This window comes from Pinus tabuliformis, chromosome 1_1 (genome assembly GCF_031772625.1).
Source record: "Pinus tabuliformis cultivar Carrire ecotype Pingquan chromosome 1_1, CPIR1, whole genome shotgun sequence".
Lineage (NCBI taxonomy): Eukaryota > Viridiplantae > Streptophyta > Pinopsida > Pinales > Pinaceae > Pinus > Pinus tabuliformis.
The window spans coordinates 915,389,422-915,411,912 of NC_142297.1; the positions used below are offsets into that span (position 1 = coordinate 915,389,422).

Below are 22,491 nucleotides of genomic sequence, written 5' to 3' on the forward strand. Positions count from 1 at the left end.
TAAAGACAAGTTTGTCGCTATTAATCCTTTTAACGAGTCTAACGACAAAGATAACTCGATCCTTTTCCTTTTTAGGGAGTCTGAAAAGGTACGTAAAGATAACTCCGGAATTCCTTTTTCGTCATCTAATCCCTTAAGTCCAAAAAAGTATAAAACAATACATAAGGGATGAATTTTCGATAATTTTAACGAGCTGAACAAAACAAGCGCTCGATCTTTTTGTGCAATAATCCCTCAGGTCCAAAAAGATTAAAATCTAGAGGAGGGATAGCACTTCCTGTCGCTTTAACGAGCTGGAAGGCCAAAACTCGGCAATCTTTTCATATTTTACGAGTCAGATGAAAAGAGCTTAAAGAAGACTCGTCTTTTGAGGAATGAGTGATAAAAATGGGTAGCAGCTGATTCCAGGTAAGGTTTGGAATTTTCCAATCACGGCAGTGTCACAAGGATGGCTAGTGAAATCACTCTTCGCAGCTGTTCCTCAAAATGGGTAAACAATCAAATGGAGGTGAATGATCGGCCAATGGAAAAGTGGAGGTGACGGTGCAAACACGACCAAGGCTTTAACGGCTGAAAATGTCTCATTCACGATGGTTATTTACCGGAGGATAGTTCATTTTTTAACGAGCTTAAACGCGGGTGGAAACATTTGCTTGATCTTATGTTTATTTTTTAACGAGCTTGAACTACGTGCTAAATCTGCTCGATCAATCCAGTCATATGATAAGAATGTCTCATATAAAAACGGCAACTTTTAGATTTTTGCCCCACATCCTTTCTTTATGCAAGTTAGATGACGACTAATCCTACGAGTTTAAAGGGTTAGCCTACGGGTTTAAAGGGAGGACCTAAAAATTTAAAAAAATAAATAGTCGCCCTTCGCTTGCACTCCAAAAGGTTTGCATGCCCCCAGGTATAAAACAGAGTTTCAAAGTTACCTCTACTTCGGTCCGTTAAAACATTTGTTTTCCCGGGAGAGGCCTACCTCTTACAGGTTACCCAAAGATTGTTCTATTCACGGTGCAAACAAAACACTTCTTCGGCGATGTCTACCGAGATAAACAAGGGTGAGTGGCGAGATCAACCAACTCACATAACTTTGACAAAAGAATCTTATTCTAGAATAACCCCTCTTCCAACGACGGATGTGGTACAGACTAGTCATATTCTCCCGCGGAAACCTCCCCTATACCCGAAGTTTTCCTACCGAAGCAGACCATGACGCATGCCCCCTGGGTTTCAGTCATATCCCTCCGAATTACTCGCGCTCATCGGGAGGACGGACCGGGACTTGAGACATTTCTTGCGTGAAGAGACCATTTAGGGACTGTATATGACTATTTGCTATGCGTGATCCGGGAAATGAAAGCTGGTCCACGAGCTTGACCACTCTTCCTTCGTGCGGAAAACACATTACTCTAAAGAGTGAGGAGACAATGGCTCCCATGCAATAAATATAGTCTCGTCCAAGGAGTAGGTTATAATCCAAGGGTCCTTGAACGACCATGATGTTCATGCGAACTGTCTTCCCTCTCAATGTTATGGGCACATCGGAAAGGATCCCTAAAGGTCGACTGGTTCCTTTATCAAAGCCTGTCAGATTTCTCATTTCAGGCAACAGCGATGGAGAACCAAGTGCTTTCCAAGCAATAGAGGAAAGGATACTCACAGAAGCCCCTTCATCTATGATGGTGCCAGTCATGACCATTCTGTATATTTGAACGATAATTCAGAATGGTATGCTTGCTGGCAAACGGGGTCTGCCTAGTTGATTCCAGTCGAAGGATACAACTAGGTTGCTTGGAGGCGGGACCGAGTAGACGGCCGGGTATGGCTCTGACGAACTTCCTTCCTGCGGTAAAGGAATGGGTAGATTGCCCCCATGTTCGTCGAAGTCTGTGTTGATGAAGAGAATTTGGACGGTGTCATCCTTATCCTCTTCAGTGACTGTATCATTCGAAGATAAAACCTCTGAAGGCAAGACCGGGTCAACTGCCGCCTCGACCTTTTGACTTTCGTCTGGTATGGATTGAGTTGGTTTATCCTCAATGATAGACGCTTCATCTGACCATTTGAGCGGGCCAGCTGGGTTCTCAACTGGTGACGGACTCGGCAAGAGTTTTTTATATCCAGGAGGAAGTCGTAATGGTGAAACCGGACGATCATCCAAAACTCTTTTAGCCTCGTCTAAGAAGGGACAACGGTGGAGGGCATGGTCGCCTTCGCACAGTCTACAGGGAAATCTAGCTTTCCCTTTTTGTCCTGGGGCTTCACTTTCACTAGTTGACGGTGTGCTTTCAACATGATCTCCAGAGGTTGATGACACCGGATTGTGAAAACGAGGAGACCAGTCCCTTAGTATCCGGGGGATGCAAGGACAATCTCTGTGAAAGTGGTCTCCTCTACAAATGACACATGGTGATTTAGGCCTGGTCAGTGCTGTGTGTGGATTTTCGTTAGACGACACTCGTTTTCCCTTATTCGCCTTTGGCTCCTTCTTCTTTTTCTCTTTCTTCTTCTTTTCCTTCTTCTCCTTAGGAACTTGGTTTTTAGCTTTACCAGTCCCGTCAAGCGAAGAGGAAGGAGGAGAGGAAGAATTAGAGGAAGTAGAAGGTTGGTGGGTAACTCTGGACTCGTCTAATTGTTGATTCGATTGTTCAGGAATAGTGGTGTTCTGAACGACATTGGTTGAGAAGAGCCATACTGGCAAGCCAATTGTCAGTCCTGGAAGCGACAATGTGGCCATATGGGGCGCACCAACATCTCCCCAAGAGGAGAAGGGACTAGGATTTCCACCAAGGGGAACTCCTTGGTTGGTAGGCTCCATTTTCTCAACCTAAAGATCAACGCAGGAAAAGGGGATGAATATTCCGTTTAAAATAAATTTTAACATGCTTTGACACAACTTTGTTTTTTTAGTTTTAAAGAGTCGAGAAAAAACAAAAGATGACTCTAGTCTCCTTCGATTTTTAATGAGCCTGAAGTGACAAGTGCTCAGATGGAACTTTTCTGTTAAGAAGTCTGAAAAGGAACGAAAGGGACTGCTCTGGAGATCTAGGTAGAGGGAGTACCAAACCAATCGCAAAACTGAAGAATACTTTTTAGGGTACGGCAGTCAATCTTCCCGAATGCTGTGTTCAATGCATTGCGATCAGTAGGGCGGCTGACACGACTTCCTATGGATAAAGGTTTTATGCCTATAGGGGTCTCCCAATATATACTCGACGGTACGTGGGAGCACAAGTCCGTACTGGCACTTATCGTCTCAAAGTGGAGGAATCACCCAACCATCAGTGAGGACAACAGTTACCAGGCTTTACGACGTCGGAACACGTCTCTAGCCTAGACCTCTAGATGTTGTGCGTTAAGTTACAAAGCGTTGTTAAGTTCATTGAATTTATTTTAGGTTGATCTTTCTTATGAAGTTTGCCTTTTGGGTTCACCACGAGATGTAGATGTAACTCCTAAAATGCAATCTAAAGATGATAAGCAAGCTTTTATCTCTTTTCAGCAATGAAAATCCTAGCTACAAGGGGAAAAGAAAGACACAATCTTTTCTCAAAGAGAAAAGAGCACACTGTAAATGCACTTTTCCTAAATCAAGCCATACAAACTGTCAATATGCAAATGCACTTGTGCATGTATTTGTTTTTCACTTTCTTAATATTGATGCCTAAAAAGAAAGTTGTTGTACAAATTTGAATTCGATTTCAAGTGAAAAACACAAACAAGCTTCTTTTCGAAATCAAAAGGTAGAGACGATTACGACACTTTATGATTTTGAAGTAAACACTTGTTTCGACACTAGAAATTCACAAATTCAAACCAAAGGCAAAAGTAAAAGCGTAATCAACTGTCAACAGCAAATATACTTTCTCCTAAGATAAAAAACGACACTCACGACAGATCTAGATCTAAGGGCGACAGTATGACCAGTTTACTTTGCAATGGGAAACTGTAGATGACTTAACAAATACACAAAAACAAATACAGTTTCTTTTATACAACTGAGGTGGAATTAAGGCAGAGAAAAGGGGCTTTTAGACAGACAAACACACTGATCATAGGCTGCAAAAATCAGAGGCAAAACTGGAAAAAGTGAGCAAAGAACCTCAGCTAGGCAGGGCTAGGCTGATCAACGCACCTGCTACACAGAGAAACTGAATTGCAACGCAGGTAACCCTCTCGGGAACTGCGCTGAAATGCAGAGTCTCTTCACAAAGCCTGCGCTGAAGCAGAAACGAGAATTCTCTCCGGGTTCTGGGTCACGGTTTGCAGTTTAATCTATGGTTTTTGGCCGGGTAAAAACAATCAATTGTGTACAATCAGAGGGTTGATTTACAAGAGGTTTAAGAGCTATCACAAAGGGTAATCAGATCATTTGTGAGTCAACTGTTCAGATCATAAACAGGCCCAGTGAATGGACTAGAGTAGCAGATGTCTACTTTGCATTTGTAAATGGAAAATGTAGTTCGATTCGTTACTCCTAAGTTTATGAGATGAACAACAATAGAAACACAAATAAACTAACTAGACACGATCCCCAGCGGAGTCGCCATTTTGTTTTCGGGAAAAGTGTCTATTCAGAACGACCCTATCCCACAGGGTTGTGACAGAGACCTCAGAAACAAACAAGGAAAACTACTCTTGTATTCTCCTTTATGAACTATAAACGAAGATGATTAAGATGAACCGACCTGTGTCTTGCGCTAGTTGTTCGATCCAATCTTTCTTCTCTTTGCCAGCTTCCACCGATCTGCTCCCTCACTTGCCCAGCGTCACCAAGTTCCTGCAAGTTCACAGAAGAGAGAAACTACACAAAGACATGGATTTATGTTCATAAAAAGCTTAGGATCAGTTTTAAACTAAACATACAAATATAACATACATCAGATATACAAGCATGTAGGAGAAACTCAAGTAGTTTTATTGATAAAACAAGAAGATCCAGGAGGAGTTACAACTGATGATTCCTGATCTAGCATCAACCTCCCAGCATAGAATCCCTTCTTCACCTCCAACAAAGCATAAATCACCCAATACTTTGATATCTATCACAAAACCAACAACAATTCTCTGCAATGTACAAAATTCCAACCTCTGGATCTCTTGGTGAGGGATCCATATATAGATGTATGCAAAGAGGATGAGTCAGCTCATGAATTGATTAGTGGCTTCTCTCTGTCAGTTCTTGCTTCCACTTGGAGACTGAGAGCCTCTTACTCATCACTGGTTGAATTCAGTGAGGCAAGTGTCATTGGAGAAGATTCTGGAAGCTTCCATTGTCCCTCCACCTCGTTGAATGACTCTGCCACTTGTCATTTCCCACTCAACGCACCTTGGTAGTGCATTCAAGTGCGTTGCAACGCACCTAGCCAGTGTATTTGGGTGCTTTGCAACGCAGCCAGCTAGTGGAGCACTTGAAATGATCCTGTTTTGACTAGTTTTGAGCAGTTTCTGGTGGAGAACTTTTGGGAGAAGCTGTAATTTGTTGACCTTGTTTCTTTAGGAGCTGGAACAACACCTTTAGGGACTTAGGATCCCTTGGTTTATGGACATTTCATGCTTATAGCTGTAAGGCACAAAAATGTCTATAACAAGAAGCATGGATAAGCATAGTAAATGTCAGGCATGCAGTCAAGATGATTCAAATAAAAGTAAAAAGGTTGTTGTATCTATCACACATTCGAGGACAAATAAAGTTGGATTTAACTTGTTGAGACATGTAGTTATTAATCAGTTGATAAAGAATATCTTGGCATATGAGAAAGAAATAGTTTCTCTATTTAGGGTTGGAGGTGTATTAGATGAAAAATTTCTAGATCTATCAGATTTGGCCATGTTAGATAACAAAAAAAGTATTATAAAAAGGATCAGGAGTTGATAGGTTGTTATATTGAACCCATTTATATAATGCCACAATTGGTAACTCGCATTATGAATATTTTGGCTGGAATTTGTAGAGTAAGATATAGCAGTTGTAGGGCCAGAGACAAATACAAAGGAAAATTTTTCCATAGGCATGCATGCTTTGAGAAAAAAAGACCTGGAGAGACTACAAAAACATTGAGGATACCCTTTGAAGCCTATATAAGATAAGATCATAGGAATTTATTAATTTCTAGTCCCATATGTGACTAAAATAGGTCTATAGGGCGAGAAAGTACAATAAGCCACAATAGTGATGTGAGATTTCTAAGGCAACTCCCAAGTGACAAAAGAAATATAAATAAAAATCAAGATAAAAAGTCTTAAGTAGAAAGAGGTAAACCCTAGAAGGAAAAAAACATATGTATATCATCACATATAGGGATGATGGAGGCAAGACACTACTATGAACTAGATGTATATTGAGAGATGTAAAAAGGACCTATCCCCATTGTTTTCGCTTCCAAAGACAACCTCAGATTTCTTACAAGACCAATGCCTGGTAAAATCTAGATTTTATGTGTCTCATATGATTTTCAGGAAACCAGAGACATCATATATATTTTATACACATATGTAAATAAATATATACAATAAACAACATGGGTTGTTTCAATCATTGAAGGATATAAGCCATGTATTTATGGTATTCTTTCACATATACAAATCACAGATATATATATATAAACTAGTGGAGGACGAGTAGTTCGAGGACCTATAGTTTAATCAACTTTTGCAGAGAAATGAAAGAAGAGAAGGAGATATAATAACTCATCATAAAGAGCTTGAAACTTCAAGAATTATACACTTATCTGAGTTAAAGACATACATAATGGATGAAAGAGGATTGGGTGCTATGATTCATGGAGCACTATTTAAAGATATAATCCCAAAGATACATACAAGCATGTGCATTAACAAGTCAATACAAATGAATCTATAAGAACATATGAAATATTTCTGGCAGCTACAATTACATGAAATTAGAGAGGAAATGTGAACATAATGGAATTTAAACATAGAGGGAACATACTGTAGTACTCGAATGTAGGAATCACCACCATTTCATTAATATTCTAAAAGATGTAAGTCTTGAAGTCATACAGTGTCAGAAATAACATGTAGTTAATCTTTAGGATTCAGAACCTTTTCTAAGTGTTTCTTCCTCCCTTTTATAAGGAAATGGAGAACATGAAAATTACAAAATATCTCAGGCTAGAGCTTCCAACTGTTTACATGACTAGCTGTCTTAGCATGCAAGCTCTATTGCCTTCAATTATTACAACATAAAGATAATTTTCTTGGAAAATAAAACAGAATAACAATATCAATAAAAAACAACAAAACATAATTAACAAGTGAACTGAAGTGATGGTCCTGTAGAAATATCTCCATGCCACTCTCTTTGTTGGCCTTTGGTCCAACTGAGTTTTTGTTACATTAGGCCTCATGATCTCTCGGCCAGTTCCCCATCGCTTTCGGTCTTAACAGTTTTTCTTCTTCTCTTATAGGATGTGGGAGCGATCACCCATGACGGTCACAACAGATTCTGAACACTACTGCCAACTCACCCGTCTCCTTAACTTCCTGCAGAACACTATCGGAGCCATACATGCCTTGTGAAATATTTAATACAGGTGTACCAAAGCTCAAAGATCGAGGGCTTTAAAACTGAACAAGCTTTATAAACTGTGAACAACAATCTCCTTTGGCCCCCTACGGTTTAGCCCCTTTCAATGTTTCTGCATCATAGGACTGAGGGTTGTGACCTGGGGCTTAACCTTTATATTGGAGGTTTCTTATCGACGACTTGCACTTGGGGACGTATCTTGGAGTGATGTAATCTCAAGTTTCATCGATTTCCAATCACCGACCGCCTTCTGCACTTAGCCCTTGGTTTTTCAGTTCTTTATGTGACCGTGGGCTAGGCCCCTTATTGGAGCCCCTTTATCACATGATCACAATCAGAGGTTTCACTACGGAATGATGCCTCATTTCGCTAATCACTGATTGTCGATTGGTGATGTCATCATTTCCAGTATCACTTCTTGAGTGATGGCACGTGTCACTCAGATATGCCCCCATAGGACCCTGAAGATGCCAGATCAACATGCCACATGTCCTCTGCACTACCACGTCATGGTGACGTCAGTGCCACCATGTCTTTATCGACTCCAATAGTGCTCTATTACGTGGCCCCCTGGAGGAGAGAGAAAGGGTCCCCCTGCCCTTGGTTTTTCACTGCAAACATTTGTTAAATTGTTTTTGGGCCTCCTAACATTTTAACACCATTGGTGTATTCCTCCCACAACTTCTTAAGAATGGTCTGTTGGACCCGCTGACCACCGATATGCCTAGACCCGTTGATCGCTCGTTTTAGCACAAACCTTCGATTTCCTCGTCGTTTCCTGAACTCGAAGATCATCGATTTATGATATCAATGATCGTTGATCGCTAGTTTTACCCCAGAATCTCGATTGCCTCGTCACTGCCAAGACCTATGATCACCAATTTGCGATTCTTTCCTCCTTTCAAAGGTGACAAGACCCCCATCTTCAATAGGCCAAATCTTCTGATTCTGGGGTCCATTTGAGGAGTTCCATATACTATTGGAAATCTTATTCTGAGTGCTATCCAATGGAGATGGACCAATTTCACTTTGAGAGCTTATGTGGCTTGGAAGATGGCTTCAAACTTCACTTCTATTTTTCACTTTGGACAACTAAAAACACATTTGGCAGTGAGTGACAACAATGGATCCACCCTGGGATGGGGAATTGGATTGCAATGCATTGAGAACCTGTAGTCTATGAACTTCTCTTTTTGGGCATGGATTATTTTTAAACAAGTGAAAATTTTGTGAAAGTGAAATTTTAAACAGAAAATTGGAAATTTCATATGATAATTACAATGTACACACTATTATTTACAATGAGTGCAAGATGGGTACCTTTAACTTTGGAAATAGAGTTTGAGGAACTCACCATTTACTAGCAGCTCCAATGATTCACCGTCCAAATTTTCGAGTAGGTACGTATTATTTCCTTTTTCCTTTGAAATTCTCAAAGGGTCGAACCAAAGTGATTCAAATTTCTTGTTTTTACCCTTTTCTTCCCGTCGTACGTCCCATCGAAGAATAAATTTCCTGGCTGAAGACGTTCATCCTTGGCCTTTTTTTCCAAATAGAGATTTCATATTCTGTTGGTAATTTTCCAATTTTGCCCCCTCCTGTTCCCTATTTTCATGAAGCTCAACCAGTTGGTTTATCCTTCGTGTCAAATCACTTGGATCCTCCTTAGCTTCTTGTTGTAACTTCACCACTGGCATTGCTAATCGGATTAGGAAGACTGTAGCCTTACTATACACTAGATCGAAAGATGATTTTCGAGTGGAACATTTAAGAGTCACTCGGTTAGCCCAGATTGAAAACTTCAATTGGGTGTCCCAATTCCTCTGATTTTCGGTGATGGTCTTCTTAAGCATTCTCACCATAGTTTTGTTTGAGGACTTAGCTAAATTGTTTCTTTGGGGATAGTAGGTAGTTGGGTGCCCTATGATGATATTGAATTTCTGACAGAAGACGTTGAATTTGTTCGATTCTAAGACTCGGGCATTGTGAGTGATGATTTTGATAGGGAAACCAAAACGCAATAATATGTTTTCCTCCATAAACTTAATTACCACTGAATCTGTAGCATTTCTGGCTTAGATGACCTCTACCCACTTGGTGAAATAATCCGTGGCCGTTAATATCCACTTTTGTTGGCCACTAGAAGGTGGACTTATCTCTCCTATGAAGTCTAGTCCCCACTGTCTAAAGGGTTCTTCCACGTGCACTAGGATTAGGGGAAGAGGAGAAATCTTTTGTCTCTCAGTAAAGACTTGGCACTTCTGACATGACTTGACTTGTAAATGGACATTTCCAAATAGTGTAGGTTAGTAGAATCATACCTTGAGGATTTTGTGAGCTTTGGTCTTCTAGCTATAATGACCTCCACAAACTCCTCCATGAAATTCCTCAATCACTTTATGAGTTTCACCTTCTATCAAACATAATAGGAAAACTCCCACTGGGTCTTTCCAGTAGAGTTAACCATTAGATATGATATACTTTTGAGCTTGTAGTCTCAACGTCCTGTATTTGGATTTATCCAACCCTAGTGGGCACCTCAGGAATAAGAGATAATGGATGATATTCTTATACCAGGGTGATCCCTTATATTTAACATAGATCTTTTGCTCTACTATTTTAATCCCATTTTGCTGAACTTTTGTTCTGTCTTCTTTTGTTATCAGGTTTATTCCCAAATCTTGGTTGTTATATTTTGATAAAATCTTGGCCAATCCCTGGCCTTTTATGAGCTTAGTAGGATTTATGTCTAATTCATATTCCTGTATATTTTCTATCCACCTACCCCTTTTTCCTTCACTATCCTTGCACAAGGATATCCTTGACCACTGTCGTTGGGACAAATGTTGTGATTTATAACTGTAGCACATACAATTGAAATGCCTTCATAGATTTGACTAGTTCATATGTTTGTTTCTCCAAGTTGTTATATTTTAGCTCAGCATCCCTCAAGACTTGGCTGAAGAAGGTGGATAGGCTACTCATAGCCATGTTTATTCTTCTGTTGCAAAACCGCGACAATAGTATGGAGAGAAGCAAAAGAAAATATATAGAAAGGTGTTGAGTAGTCAAGGTTGACTAGTATTGGTGCTTCAGCAAAAACTTCTTTAATTCTAGTAAAAGAATCTCGAGAGGTTGGGCTCCATTTGACTTCATTTTCCTTCTTAAGCATATTTTTAATACCTTCACTATTTCTGCATAGTTGGGTATGAACCTTCTCAAGAAATTGATTCTCCCCAAAAATACTTGGACCTCTTTCTTATTTCTGGGTAGAGGAATGTGGCTGATAGCTTTGACTCGCTTAGGATCAATGCTTGCTCCTTCTTGTGCTACTATGTGTCCTAGTAGCTTCCCCTCACTCACAACAAACTGAGATTTCTTGGGATTCAAAGATAGTCCATATCTCCCGCATTTTTGAAACGTGAGCTTCAAGTGGAGGATATGCTCTTCATCGGTCTTAGAGAAGACTATGATATCGTCTAGATATACCACTATGAACTTGTCTTGCTTCCCTACAAAATCTATATCCATAGCTCTCTCAAAGATGGCCCCTACATTAATAAGACAGAGAGGCATGCGAGCATACATGAAAGTTACCCAAGGGGTGGTGAAAGTAGTCTTCTTTTGATCATTAGGGTGGATTGCCACTTGGTTGTAACCAGAGAACCCATCCATGATGGACATTCTAATTGATCCAACCACCTTCTATGATATGTAATCCGTCTTGGAAAGTGGCTAATTTTCTTTCAAAGGTGCCCTATTAAGGTTACAAAAATATACACATAACCTTATTTATCCATTATATTTTCTGATTGGGACTAGATTGGCCACCCACTCTGAGTACCTTAAAGGCACTATGATTTTAGCCTGTAGAAGTTTCCTCACTTGTTTTTCAATAGAGGGGAGTAAGAGTGGATTGATCTGCCTAAGCTCCTGCTTGCATGGTTTTATTCCACTCTTTAGAGGAACCTTATGTTGCATGATGTTAGTATTAAATTCTTTTAAATCCTCATAAGACCAAGAAAAAACATCCTTATATATTTTGAAGAGATTTAAATACCTTTGTTTATATTGTGAGGGGTTTCCTTTTGATAGATTGACCATTTGGGGTTCATCTTCTAAGCTGATATTTCAATCTTCTACTTGTTCATCCATATCTGGAGCCATTGGTTTGGAGGCTACATCATTCTTATTAAATAATCTTTCTAGAGGGGCTAGCCCACGATGAATAGTATTCCCTTCCAGTTGTATAATTTTCTGTCCAACCACTGTGTCTTCCCACGAAGTTGGTTCTTGATATGCTTCTTTCTCCTACCCTTGATTAATAGTTGAGCTTGTGAAATCCCCAACTACTTATATAAATCATTTGATCTACTCATCGTCCTCGAATACCTGCCAGCGCTTGACATTATTAGGTATAGAGCGTATGTGTCTGACCTCGACCTCGTACCTGCGAAGCATATTTTGAGGAGATTTGAAATTGCTTGCTGGTGCAACAAGGGAATCAACCATTCTGTTTCCTTCTCTTGGTAGAAATTGGATATTAAAGGCTAGGAATAAGTTATCAATTAAATCCCATACCTCATTCTGGAATGTCCTCAATCTAGGGTGTTTAGCTTGGCACTGATTTCAGATCTGCTTTACAATCATCTCGGAGTCTCCATGCACAGTGAAGCATTCATTATTGATATTCCTTATTGTTTGTAGCCCAAGGAGTAATGGTTCATACTCTGCCACGTTGTTGGTTTCCTCAAACTCCAGCTTGAATGAGAGGGGTATGAAGCTGCCCTTAGTAGATACCAACAATACTCCTACTCCATTTCCCTCTTTGGAATTCGCTCCATCAAAGTATAGTTTCCATACTTTGTTTTTATCTGTGTGCTAGTCGTCTAACTACATTGTTGGATGTACTTGTGTTTCTTCTAAGATGGTCTCATGTTCATCTAGCAACAGGAAAGAGAGGTCACTTTATTTTCCATACACAAGATAATTCTTAGAGTCTTCAACTGGGATCACAACTTTTACAAATATAGACTCTCTAAAGAACCTCCTTTCTTCGCCTCCCAAAGTGGGAATAGTGGCATAAGTTAGATCTAATTTGATAGATCCCCCCACCTTGGAACCCCAAGACCTAGATAGGAGCATGCCAAATCGAGGGGGAATATCTGCCACATGTATGTCCATCACTATGCTCTTCATAGGGATCTCATCCATGTTTACCACCAAATCTTTTATCATTCCCAAACATTTGACCCTCTTAGAGTCAAAGGAGTATGGGTCCTTGTAGGGTCTGGTGATCTGCAAGCCAAGTTGTTCTATCATGGCTAAGGGAATGAGGTTATGTGAGGCTCCAGAGTCCAACATAAATTTATGCAATAAGAGGTCATGAATTACTAGGGTCACATAGAAGGGTGCAGTGGAAGAATCAAGTTCTTCAACATGAGGCCCAAAAACAACCATTGGTCTTTCCTCGTGAAGGTTTAAACGTTCATGGGTCTATACTGAGGTGGATGGAAGCATGAACTAGGAGACTTGAGCTTTATAAGTGGGATGTTTTAGAAGTTCAGTTAGGGGAACATGGATCTTTACCTTCTCAAGTTCCTTCTGAAGATTGAATGCAAACTATCCCTTTTCTATGCCTCCCAACTCTACCTCTCTTTCTTTATCACTGGTAGTTTTTATCATAACGGGTTCCTTTTCTTTTGTGTGTTCCTCAGAGCTATTGCATTCCTTATTTAAAGAGAATTTTACTTTGGATAAGTCAGGGTTCAGCTTTCATTTTCCTTTATTTAACATTGTGGGAATATTTTGGGGAGTAGTTTCCTCTTGTTGTTTAGGTTCCCTCCACCTCTTTTTTCAAGATCTGAGGTCATACTTTCGATGCAGCTGTGCTTGCATGGAATCTGAAAATTTCTTACAATAATCCCCTATGTATTCCTCATTTACTACTGCTTCTCTATCATGGCACATCTCATGGTGAGCCATGTTTTCTTGTTCCTCTTTAGAGAAGGAGCAATACAAGTTTCCTTGCATCTCATGTGTATTTGGATCATCTTCTATATATAGAGGAGGATGGATCTAATCGAGTTGATATTTTCTTTCCCTTTGAAGTATCTGCAATGACAGTCTTCTATATTGTGGGTTATAACCTTGGTTGTTACCTTGAGCATTCTGTTTCAGGAGACTCTTGTTCTCAAGCTCAAGTTTCACCTCCTTATGAGATAAAATCTTAATGAGTTTATCCATTTCCTCCCACTTCATATCTGGTAATTATTTATCTTGACTAGAGGAGGAAGTTTCTTCTTTCCCCTTTTTCTTCTCAGTAGGTTCATTCTTTCCTCTTTACTTCCCTTCTAAGGAGAAATTTGCTTCGACCTCAAGAGCATCAACATGGAATTGATCCAAAGTACGAGACTTCCTCTCCCTTAGGGTAAAGCCAAATTCAGATGCAAAGGCTCCCACAAATACTACATGAGCAACAACTTGAGGAGGCTTTATCTCAACAACGAGGTTATTATACTGCTTATTGATACTTTTTGTGAATTCTAAAATATCCTCTTCTGGATTCTTCCTTATAGCATTGAACTCTGTGAGGACATACTCATGATCTCTCTTTTCACCCCACTTTTGTGTGAAAGAGTTTTCGAGTTCTTCCTAGGTGGTGATGGATGCATTGGGTGTTAGGGCCTTGATTTACCTCAGGCTGAAAAGGTAGGATCCAGGACCAACATCAAACCACGCTTAGCCTCGTAGCTAGCCCTATGAGGACAAGAGAGGGCTCTCTCCGGGTCAATCTTAGAAAATGATGATCTATGGGGTTTGAGATGACTGAAATATCTTCTAATGTTAGGCTAGGTATGAATTGCAAGGATTTGATTTGATTTTTTGGGGGTTTCATTGGAATCAACGGAAAGGCAAATTTGGGTCTGGGGATGAAGGCCATTTTTGCAGAGATCTGATTGGGGCATGAAAGGCAATCGTTTTGATGCTTTGATTTGTCAAGATGGAGGGTTCAGACTGGTGAGAAGCTGAAGAGGGCAAGAGGGTATCAAGAATCCTCTTCAAACTGAAGAAAACATTGAAAATTAAACAAAACTGAAAGGCAGAGCACAACAAGCTAATGAATTCTACCTTTGTCACTCATTTGTTTAATTTTAGAAGCAAAAGAGAAAGGAAATGGTACACACAAATATCAGTGAACTCACAAATTACATAGAGAAGAACACCATAAAAACACAGAGCCACAAGGATCCCAAAAAGTGCTGCAAACCCTAGTCTTTCCTTTGCCAAAAAAGAAGAAATCAAATGTACAATGGAGTGCCAAGCAATCCCAAGTGTCCAACCCTGAAAATGATTGAGAAATTACATGATATAGATAAGACTAACTCCTTCCCATGCCTCTAGGGGTCGAGCTCATCATTCTAGGAGCTGTTTCAACCATATCTAAACAAGGAACTGAAAAATAGGCAATGAAACAACTTGCCTCTATATGTTAGGAAACTGATTCATTCACTCACATTTCACCTTTTGGTGAATGAATCTACTAAGACAAGTAAAAATGTGCCAAAATTACATCATGGTCATGAAATTACATCAAGTTAGATCAAGAGTAACATCAAAAAGTAAAACTAGTTAAAACTGGCCGAAATTCTGAGCTGAAGAGTGAAAAATAAGCCAAAATTCTCTATGCGCCGCGCCCAAAACCTGTATGCGTAGCACAACTTTGAGGCTGATTTTGAGGCCCTTCCCGAAGTCCAAATTGAGCTCATGATAGCTCGTTGGAAATCCCTACCTGTCTACTTTCCAACCCAAGTGGAATTTCTGGATTTGGATGTCATTTTCCCCTCCAAAACTTCAATCTCCCAAGACTGCTTCCTGTGGGTGCAAAAGGTGGCAGAGAGGTCATTTTTTATGTGTTTTTGACCCTTTAGGCAACCCAGAACTTGATGAAATCCTTAGGTAATTCATGAGAATGCATAAATTTTCATAAAAAATCTAGAAATGCAAATTTTTCCTCCAGAGGATCTCCCAATTATAAGCGCGCACCAAGTGGCGCTACGCGTTGGGCAAGAAAATCTGTTTTGAAGCCAAAAAATTCAAAATTGACAAAATTTTCTCCAAATTTGTTGAAATTTGGACTGAAGATCCATCATCAAGTATCATGCTCAGCCAAAGAAGCTTCGGCCAATATTTGGAGCCTATCATGCCTTTTGCGTCGTTTTAGTGCCCTCCTTAGTCTTGCCTTCAAGATTTTGATCCTTGCTTTGCAAACATGATTTCGTGCCCAATAATGGTTTTTCATGTGCCTGAGCATGTCCTTGTCTTTGTTTGCTTTCGCCAACAGCTTCTCAAGATGAATATTGACCCTCTCAAGCCAAGTCTCTCGATCAGCCTCTATCTCCTACTCCAATGAAGTGAACTCTATCCTCCTCCTTTAGGCAGCTTGGCGGTTTTTCCAAATATTTTGTAACTCCATGACTGTATGCTGATCCTCCAGTTGTTTGTTTTGCTGCTCCAAATAGTTTATGACCCATTGAGCTCTCTGCAACTTGTTGGTCAATGCATCTATCTTGGCTTTCTGCTCCTGAATGGCCTCCCTTAGCTTTGAGCTAGGAGAGCTCACATCATCATCGACGAGTATGAAATCAGTGTCTAGGCCTCCTAAAGGGCCCTCATCCTACATAGGCCTCTTGCTTTTGTCCTTTACCTGTACTACTGATGATGGCAATGAGACCCCTTCCACCCCAGGTGGAGATAGTACTCGTCGGGTTGCTACAAACAATCCTCTCATGCCTCTCTGATAGGTGACGTATGTCGACACACTAGTAGTCTCTGCCTCCCGACCTCCATGCTGATGTGAAGGTTCACCTACATCATGGAAAACCTCCTGGTGAGCTGCTAAAGCTGTGAAGAACTCACGGGAAATGAAGTCTTCCCATGTGATACCTTGCAAACCAAGCTGATGCACAACAATGATCTTGATGAGCGCATAGTGATAAATGTTGTTGTACTGCTGTTCAGGAGTCTTCTTTTGCACAAGAGTAGTCATCCTCTCAATATTTCAGCACATGAAATATGGAATGTTCATCATCTTCACTCTCGTGAAATGCATCAATAACCTGATATGGTATGCATAGAGGCGTGAGAAGCGGCCTTCACAACTGAAATATCTGATAATGAGTCTCATCAACGGCGCATAGGATTCTTTCAAAAACTGGAATGGGAACACCTTGCTGAGTTGTCTCACATAGCTAGGCCTGATATATGGTTCATAATGTACTTTTTCTACCTGCATTCTTTTGTTCCACTCCTCACCTACATTCGGTATTCCTGTTGCTTGAGAAATGGTCTCTGGTGTCAAGGTGAAATTTACACCAGCAAGAGTTACCTGACCATCATGCAAATGCAAAACAAATAACCGAGCCAACTCCTGATGATGTTGAATCTGAGCAATCATTTCGCAATACTGAAAGCATGACTGTTGTTGGAAACATGCCATGGCAAGTGGGCAGGCTTGCAATTCAGTCAAAGAGGTGGGCTCTTCTCTAACATGTCTGCCACCCTTACGAGGCCTCCTCGGTGCATGAAGCTCTGTGGTAGAATCACTGTCTTGTTCATATGATGAATCAGTCTCCATTTCCATAATGTTTCAAGCAAGGTGTATGTTTGTTTTGTTGAGAATGACTAATTGGTGCCTTTGTTTTCAATGCCAACTGTGCCAAAGGGAAATGAGGGACTGTGAGGAATATGAAACAGTGGGAAAAGTGGAGTTTGTCAAGTGAAATTAAGGTGTGCAATAACAATCACTTGACTGTGTGTTAGGAATGTGGGGTTTGGGTATTTTATGCAAATGACATGGGAAAGTGATAGGGATGGGATATTGTAGGGTTTAGGGATAGGGATAGGAATAAATGGGGGAATAGGGGATTGAAATGACGATGTGATTATAGTGATGGGAAAGTTTAGATTATTGCAGCACCAAAGGCAATTTTTAATACTCAAATTCAAACCTTAAAAGCAGTTTTTCATGAGAGGATAGGGTTTAAATTTTAACACTCAAATTTCTCCAAATCAAGCTTCGAACCATACCAAACACTCTTCAACAACAAGTGCAAGGTTAATCGGACTTACTCGATGCAAATGGGAGGAAAGAGTTGAATTTTCGTTGAAGGCATGATAAATTTCAGTTGTTGGCTCTGTGCGCCGCGCGCACAACCCAGTGCGCCGCGACCCATATATGCGCCGTGCACATTCAAAACAACACTGTGAATGGCGGCTCTATGCGCCGCGACCTCCCGGTGCGCCGTGACTACCTCCCAATGCGCCGCGCAACATTCCAACACACAGTCCCGGCCTCAAACACAAAATTCGCTCCTCCACGATTTGACTCGGCCTAATGATGTCTTTGGCATACCAATGGATTGTTCAAACACCACAAATATCTTATATGCCCAATGACTTTGATTTTTAATTTCAAATAACCCACTTTGTAATGTTGGCAGAACTTTGGCACTTTCACTTTTTAATACAAACTTTGATTTTGTTTCCATTTGATTTTTTGAGCTGAATGACGAAATTCTTGTCTATTTTTTTTGCAGGGATAGCTGTCATTGGATTTGGCAAAGGTGACTAGGGTTGCGCCTGAAGGACTCTACAACTAAAACAACTTTGAAAATCACATGGTATTTATTACAAAAGATGAAATTTGATGATTTTTCTTCAAAACAAAGTTTTGAAGAAAAGTCATGATGGAGCATTATTATGATGAAATTTTGCAATGAAAACTTATTTCGAACCTACCTCATGTGCCTGCTGGCATTATTTGCCATTTTGAAGACTAAACTTGCGAAACCCTAGACCTAATGACTAAAATGACTCTTTGCTGACCGCGAGACCAAACAAGACTGTACATGACTTAAAAATTGACTTTGATGAGCAAACATGGACTAGCAGGTACATGACATGAGGGAGATGAGTGACAAGACCCTTCTATTAGAAAATAGATGCTACTATTGGAATGCAAATGACTGGACTAAACGAGACACCTAAAAATGAAATGAAACAAAAGAGATTTTGATCACTGACAGAGGGATGAAAAGACCGACTCTAACATTGGGTACGGCTTTAAACCATTTTATGGGTTCTCCATCAAGGGAGTGAAAAAAGAGTCTCAGGACCACATCCAGTTGTTCTACATTTAGATTCTCAGCAAAATCACATAAGGTTCCAATGTGTCTCTGTGCAGTGTTTTCATCTTCCCCATTTAACCTAGGCAGAAGCTTTAGGTACTCTTGAGGCATAGAACTTAGGGGTTGAGGTAAATCAAGAGGGGAATATTTATTTAGTAAGAAACCTAGAACAACCATTTGGATTAAGGAGGGGGATTGAGATTTGCCATAGGAACATGGGCCAAAACCACAATGGTTGGAGTAACTAGATTGAGAGTAGTGTGACTGAGTGTATAGTGGATATTGCTATTAATGAGGATAGATTTACCTTTTTCAATCTCAGGAGGAGGAGGAAATGAAACAAAAAGAGTCGTAACTAGGATTTGTTTCTCTTCGATCCATGATTTGGGAGCACGATGCTCTAGCTCATCTTCTGCAGGGTATGTAAGGACCTTAGGAGTAAAATTTGAGCAGTGGATGATAGCGTGTTGGGAGTTGGAGGAGGAAGCTTCAAAGAATCATGAGACAGTAGCACATGTAGTAGGAGTTTTCTCCTTCTAGAATCTCCTGAAAATTAATTTCTATGGGTCAGATACACAAGGGGTTTTCTGTTGAGAGGTATCTGAGTGAGTGTGAGGCTTTCTAAAAGCTAGGATGATAAATGATAATGAGATTTGTGGAGTCACCAAGGTGATGAGGATGTAATCAGAATGTCTTCCTCACCTACACAAAGAGTACTCAACTTGTCATATCCCAAGGGACAAATCCTTCAATACGTTCCCAGACAACGATGCCAAAATATGTTGTCGCTTCTAGAGACAACCTCAAATTTCTTAAAAGACTAATACCTAGTAACATTTAGATTTTATTTGTCTGATATGATTTTTAGGAAACCAGAGACATCATATATATTTTATACACATATATAAATACATATATACAATAAACAACATGGGTTGGTTCATTCATCCAAGGATATAAGCCATGTATTTATGGTATTCTTTCACATATACAACTCACAGAAATATACGTATAAATTAGTGGAGGCTGAGTAGTTCGAGGGCCTACAGTTTAATCATCTTTTGCAGAGACATGAAAGAAGAGAAGGAGATAGAATAACTCATCATATAGAGCTTGAAAATTCAATAATTGTACACTTAACTGAGTTAAAGAAAGACATGATGGATGAAAGAGGATTCGATGCTTTGATTCATGGAGCGTTATTTAAAGATATAATCACAAAGATACATATATGGATGTGCATTAACAAGTCAATACAAATGAATTTGTAATAACATATGAAATATTTCTGGCAGCTACAATTACATGAAATCAGAGAGGAAATGTGAACATAATGGAATTTAAATAGAGAGGGAACATACTGTAGTACTCAAATGTAGGAATCACCACCATTTCATTAATATTTTGAAAGATGCAAGTCTTGAAGTCATACAGTCTCATAAATAACATGTAGTTAATATTTAGGATTCATAACCTTTTCTAAGTGTTTCTTCATCCCTTTGATAAAGAGAGGGAGAACATGAAAATTGCAAAACATCTCAAGCTAGAGCTTCCAATTGTCTGCATGATTAGTTGTCTCAGCTTGTAGGCTCTGTCACCTCCAATTATTACAACAAAAAGATACTTTTCTTGGAAAATAAAACAGAATAACAATATCAATAAAAAACAACAAAACATAATTAACAAGTGAGTTGAAATGATGGTCCTGTAGAAATATCTCCACGCCACTCTCTTTGCTGGCCTCTAGTCCAACCGAGTTTCGGTTACATTAGGCCTCATGCTCTCTTGGCTAGTTCCTTGTCACTTTCGGTCTTAACAATTTTTCTTCTTCTCTTACAGGAAGTGGGAGCGATCACCCATGACGGTCACAATAGATTTTGAACATTGCTTCCAACTGATCCGTCTCCTTAACTTCCTGCAGAACACTATCTAAGCCATACATGCCCTGTGAAATAGTTAAAAAAAGTGTATCCGAGTTCAAAGATCGGGGGCTTTAAAATTGAATAGGATTTATGAACTGCAAATGCCAATCTCCTTTGGCCCCTATGGTTTAGCCCCTTTCATTGTTTCTGCATCATAGGACCGAGGGCTATGACCTGGGGCTCGAAGTTTATATTGAAGGTTTCTTATCGGCAACTTTTACTCGGGGACATAACTTGGAGTGATACAATCTTAGGTTTCGTCGATTGACGATCGCCGACCATCTTCTGTGCTTAACCCTTGGTTCTTTGGTTCTGTATGTGACCGTGGGCCAGCCCCCTTATCAAAGCCCCTTTATCACATGATGACAATCAGGGGTTTCACTACGGAATGATGCCTCGTTTCGCCGATCGTCGATTGTTGATGGGTATTGTCATCACTGCCATGTGTCACTTCCTGAGTGGTGACACATGTCACCCAGATATTCCCCCATAGGACCTTGAAAATGCCAGATCAGCATGCCACATGTCCTCCATACTGCCATGTCATGGTGACCTCAGCACCACCGTGTCTTTATCAGCTCCAATAGTGCTCTACCACGTGGCCCCTTGGAGGAGAGATAAAGGGTCTGCTTACCCTTGGTTTTTTGCTGCAAACCTTTGTTAAATTGTTTTCAGCCCTCTTAATAGTGGTCCATTGGACCCATCGATTGCCGATATGCCTAGACCTGCTGATCGCTAGTTTTACCCCAAACCTATGATTGCCTTGTTGTTGCCTGGATCCATCGATCGCCGATTTTAGATATTGACAATCATTGATCAGTGGTCTTACCCCAAACCTCCGATTGCCTCGTCGCTGCCAGGACCTTTGATTGTCGATTTGCAATTCTTTCCTCCTTTCAAAGGTGACAAAACCCCCATCTTTAATAGGCCATATCTTCTAATTATTGGGTCCATTTGAGGATTTCCATATACTGTTGGAAAGCTTATTCTTAGCACCATCCATTGGACAGGGACTGATTTAGCTCCAAGAGCTTCTGTGGCTTCAAAGATGGCTTTAAAATTCAGTGTTGTTTTTCACTTTGGACAACTAAAAACACATTTGGCAGTGAGTGACAACATCCATCATCATCAATCACCATTAACTTACCAATGCATACAATAAAGAAACAAGTATTTTGAAATTTTAACCTAATTTAACTCTCTGATTGACCAACTCTATAGTACTAATGTAATCCAAAGCCCTATAACTATGAGAAATAGAAATGATAGAGATCTAGTCTATTATGACTCCCAAACTAGGCAAAAGTGGAATGAGAAAAAGCCCTTTGATATCCATCTTGAGCAACTAGATTTGATGACTGTAATAAAGCCTATAGTATCAAACCAAAAAATCAGTTTGAAGAATTTCAAACATTTAGTTCCATGGACTATAATGGTCTAATTTTCTATTTCCAAAAGATCCAGTTCCTACCACACATTTTTCCATGTAACTTATGGTTTGGAATTATGAATATGAAAATAGCAACCCATATGTTATTTTAATGTGGCTACCCATAAAATCCAGAGGAAATTGTTGCAAATTACAACACACTTTCTTTGGTTGACTATTCCTGCCATTGATGGTTTCTTTGGGAAGTTGTGGCTTTTGTGTATGTGAGGTAGACATATGAAAGATGAGAAATGTGTGAATTGAGTGGCTTGATGCAAAACTAAAGCCTAAAAAAATCCATGTTTTAAGAGAAAATAAAATCTCAGTGACAGAGTGATGCAAACCTAGAGGATCTAGATGAAATCTTAAAAAGGATGAGGTGACAGAGCAAAA

General features: G+C 39.9%; 1 pseudogene; it reads right to left on the reverse strand.

The window, feature by feature from the left end:
• Positions 1-20,599: 20,599 nt before the first annotated feature.
• LOC149217376 (uncharacterized) overlaps positions 20,600-22,491 on the reverse strand; it is a 92,898-nt pseudogene continuing 91,006 nt past the window's right edge.